Here is a 5220-nt window from a genome sequence, read left to right on the forward strand (position 1 = left end):
AGAAACAAGAGATTATTCATTGATGAGGTGCAATTTTCTATTACACCTTGGTATTCAAGTTGTTCTAGAATGTCCCTAACTTGTTTTTTAGCTTCATGTTTTATTGGGTACTGCCTTTAGTGTTGAGAAGTTGTTTTCAATGGGATTTGATGATAATGGTGGATACTGCAGCAAAAGTCGCCCACCAGTTTCATCCCTAAGTCCAGGGCAGGTGCTGCCCCATACTCATTCATAAGCTGCTTCAGAACATCAGGTAAAACAATCAGGAAAGGTGTGCCATGTGTGATCGTATTCTGGTATAAACGAATATATAACGTTACAACGCAAACAAATACAACGCATGCTTTTACAACACAACTTTTACAATGCAACTGACATTACATCGCAAGTTTTTGCAGCGCAAATGTAGTATAATACATTGAATGATCCAATACAACGCATACTACAACAACGCACACTTTTACAATGCGATATATATGTTTTTTTGCATAATAAACCCCTGGAGCAGGATGCAGGGAAAATAGGGGTTTTGGGTGGGGAAGAGTATTAAAACGTGGATATTTGAAATTAATACATAAGTATTAAAATTAACGCTCAAGTACTAAAATTAATACTTGGATAAACTATTAAGAAATTACAAAATAAAAATTATATACATTAGTTACAAATATTTCTACAACAGATACTATTTTATAACACGATATTTAATAAAATGACCCAATTGTAAAAATAATACTCGAGTAATAAAATTATTACGCAAGTACTTGTTTTAACCAATTATTTTTTAAATATATTTTTACTAATCATTACCAGAATGTATAAAACACATATAAAATAAATATCTAACTTAAATTAATATAAAATAATTGATATACGATATTTTAACATAACATACATTTAACAAACATTTTCAAAAATGTACAATTAAACACAAAACAAATAAACAAACATTAATACACTTAATTACACAAAGTAAATTACCATTAATAAACTGTAAAGTTTCACATAACAAAAAACACTATAACACACAACTAATATCAACACAAAAAAGAAATCTTCAGTTTTTAAGTTCCGGAAAACAAAAGACCTACAACTCTTTCAGTGAAATTACTTTGACCCGGAAATAACTAAAATGGATGTTATAACATACAAAAGTAAAAAGTTACGAAAACTAACATAACAAAATAATTATTTACATTCTCACACACCATGAAAAACACAAATAAAATTATGCACAAAACATATTTTCCTTTGAAATTACGTTCAACACAACAAAATGTATAAAAGAAGCCGACCACCATTTTAAAAACTGTAGTTACCTGATTACCAGAGACTGCACGTGTGTTTTTCTACTGAGAACGATAAACCTCGGAGCGAGACATCTAAAACACGAACTAAGTATAAACTATAGAAATGTTTAACTACTTAACAATTTCTAAATAAGGAAACATACTAAAATAAAGTGTATTAACTTTTTTCAATTTGTTCTAAAACTTTTGAAAATCCGACAAAACATTTCAAAATACTCTGTTTTGGACAATATATATAGAGTAAGTGACTAAAACTATATATATCTTTTACAGTTTTTAAATAAATGTATAATTGTGGGTTTATAACAAATATTCCAAAAATAAAGTATACTATTCCAAATAAAAATAATTCTTGCCTGAAGTAAAGTGCAGATTACTGGTATATTAAAATTACTATTCCTACTCCAAACACTGTTTGCCTCCTGTAAAATGCTGGATGGTAGTAGGTTTTAAATTACTATTCCAACTCCAAAAGGTGCTTCTTTCTGTGAAAATGCTAGTTAATAGTGGTGTTAAAATTACTATTCCAACTCCTAAATATGCTGGACTCAGGGAAGCTGCAGGATAGTGGTATGTTAAAATTTCTATTCTTACACCAAAAGGTGCTTGCCTCTGTGAAGGTGCAACATATTAAAATGTTAAAATGACTATTCCTACTTCAAATACTGTTTATCTCAAACATAATGCTGTATAGTGGTAGTGTTAAAATTACTATTCCAACCCTAAAAGGTTCTTGCTTCATGAAAGGTGCAGGATAGTGGTATATTAAAATTACTATTCCCACTCCAAAGGGTGCTTGCCTCAGAAAAAATGCGGGATAGTAGTGGGGTTTAAATTACTATTCCAACTCCAAAAGGTGCTTCAAATGTATCTTTTCAAATAAAAATTAATTTTGTTTGTCCAATTATAAAACTTGAACCTGTTGTTCCTTAAACAAAAATATACTATTCTATTTCAGACAAATAATCTAAAATATTTTCAATATACTAACAATAAATTTCTTTCTACTTTTTCAGACAACACAACTCAAACTCACAAACAAAAGCAAGAAACAACCTAAACAATATTATAAAGATAAGATTACTGAAACAAAAACAAATACAACAAAATAGCTATATTTCTGTACCTAGGAAACTTTTACATAAATTATATATATATAATAAAACCCTTTACATTTTTTTCATTTCAGAAACACTGAATAAATCAATCAACTTACCAAACAACAAGAATCAAACAACATCTAATTCAAAGGTAAGAAAAATTTAAATATTTTTCTATACAACAAATTAACTTTTTTTTCTCCCAATAAGGCATTATTCTTTATATAATAAACCAACAAAGATAGAAAAACAACAAAATTAAAACATTAAACAGAACTTGAAAATGCATGAATTGTAAACTGTTAAATTGATTATTTAAAATATACTGTTATTTTCCCTCTAAACAGGTATACACAATAAAATATTTAATATAATAACATTAATACCCCATCCAAGGAAGCTAAATACTTTACATCCAAAAGAGGAAACAGACTACTTAACCATAGTGGGTATGTTTATTGTAAGGAGAGACTATCTGAACCCAGGTGTCATTGGAGGTGTGTGCAATATTACTCAACCCATTGCACAGGCAGAGAGGTTACTCTTGGTGACACTGTTTTAAGGACCACAGACCATAACCACACTGCCTCTGCAATGGAGATTGATGTAAGAAAACGAATTAATGAAATTAAAGATATTGCATCCACCTCCAATGACACCCGTGGTGCAGTTTTAAGGGAGGTATCCCAACACATTCCCCCACATGTTGCAAGTAGTATGCCCACCATACCTAATTTGAGAAGAATTATTCAACGTCAATAACAGACAAGTAACCCACAAAGAGCAACACCCCAAACATACTCTGACATAATAATTCCGCCGGAACTGTCTGTTACTTATTCTAATGACGCTTTCCTATTGCATGATAACCAAAACCCTCAAAAGAGAATAATAATCTTTCAGCACACCCCATAATCTAGTAAGATTAGAAAACAGTGATATGTGAATGATGGATGGAACATTTAAAAGCACTCCCCATCCATTCACCCAAATATACACTATTCACACATAAATTAACAATACAGTAGTTCCCTTAATTTACAGTTTGCTCCCTGATAAACAGTCCTCAACATACACTGAATTATCGTCAGTGATAAAATCTAAAACATTCAACAAAAGTCAGAGAAAAGTAATAATTGACTTTGAATTAACTATGATTAACACAATAACAAAAACATACCCAAATTCAAGGATGTTTCTTTCACTTTTCTCTGGCATATTGACAAAAACTACAAAACAATACTTAATTGAGGATTATATATCAGATAGTAAACTATAGTTTGAACTTAAAAAACTAACTGCTCTTTGCTTTGTTCCTCCTAACAGTGTAGACGAATACTGCACTTCAGTTACAGAATCTGAATATTTTACAACAAATGAAGAAAAATTGGCACCTATACTAAATTATTTTGAAGACACATGGATTGGCCATCTAAGCAGGTCGGGTCACAGGAGGAGACCACATTCCACGTGGAGTGGTGGAATTATTACTCAACCTGCTTAGAGGGCGGAGCAAAAACAAACAATGCCATTGAGGTATGGCACAACTCCTTCAACAAATTAATTGGCAAACATCATCCTAATTTCTATCATTTCTTTGAAATTTTGAAGAAGGAGCAAAGTTTCAAGGAAATTAGAATGTTGCAATCATTATCAGGAAGTCTAAACCCATGTATTTCTACCAGAACTAAGGAAATGTCTGAAAGACTATTGGGCGTAATTTAACAGTTTACGTTGACAGTGGCTTTTAATAGTAATATTATCACATCCTACAATTCTAACACACAAAATATTTTTACTTGCCTATTTTGCCCTTAAACATCTCCCACAAATTCAATTGATTATTTCCAAACATTTTTAAATTATTAATGAAAGTCGGGTCTCCTTACCTTCAGATGTTTTCTTTCTTCAACTCTTGGACTTACATTCCATCCATTATGTCACCAAGAGTCCTTTATTCTTCCTAAAATCCATAGTAAATAACAGGAAATCCATTGAAAAAATCCATATACCAATTAAAAACAAATTAATATGCACACTAAAAACTGTGCATATCTAAAAAACGCACCAAATAAAAAAATCCTGAAAAATAAAGATATTGTTGAAAATAACGCAACAAATTCCAATGTTGCAATCCAATTCTGATCGAAATACAATCCCATTTCGATATCTGTAGAAATCCAAAATAAAGCTACCCAATAAAAAATGTTTTTGTCTCTCGAAAAAAACGCAACAAATTCCAAAAATTTAATTCATCTGGCCCAAAAATCCTGTTGAAAAATAATGAACACATCCAAAATGTATTACTTTAAATCACATTGTAAATACATCTAACCACGATGATCGTAAAAATATAATTTTTTATTGAAAAGCGCGTCGCTAAACTAAAAAAGCACACCTTTCAAAACACTTTTGTTTCATGAAGTGTTTAATATATATACCATTAACCACTTTATGAAACAAAAATAGTTTATGAAAAAAAAGAGACCCGACGTGGGCCTACTTCTGCAACATGCAATGGCGGAAATTAGTTGGTAAACACACATCAAAAATACGTAAAACCCATTTCCTATATCGAACTACCTCCCTCATCTCTCCTTACAATAAACATTACCACTACACTATGAGGTCCATTAGGATGTCGGGCGGTGGCACCACCGCAGCGCTGGTGGTCGGAAAAATGCCTTTTTCTGCCCGCGAGCAGCGGTCCTCACGTCCGTCAAATTAGTATGGCCAAACAGCCCATTTTCCGACCTCCGCGGTGCGATGTGCACCGCCATCAATGTGCCCCCGCCACCACGGCGGTGGGA

The sequence above is a fragment of the Triturus cristatus genome, chromosome 5_1, assembly GCF_964204655.1.
Source record: "Triturus cristatus chromosome 5_1, aTriCri1.1, whole genome shotgun sequence".
Lineage (NCBI taxonomy): Eukaryota > Metazoa > Chordata > Amphibia > Caudata > Salamandridae > Triturus > Triturus cristatus.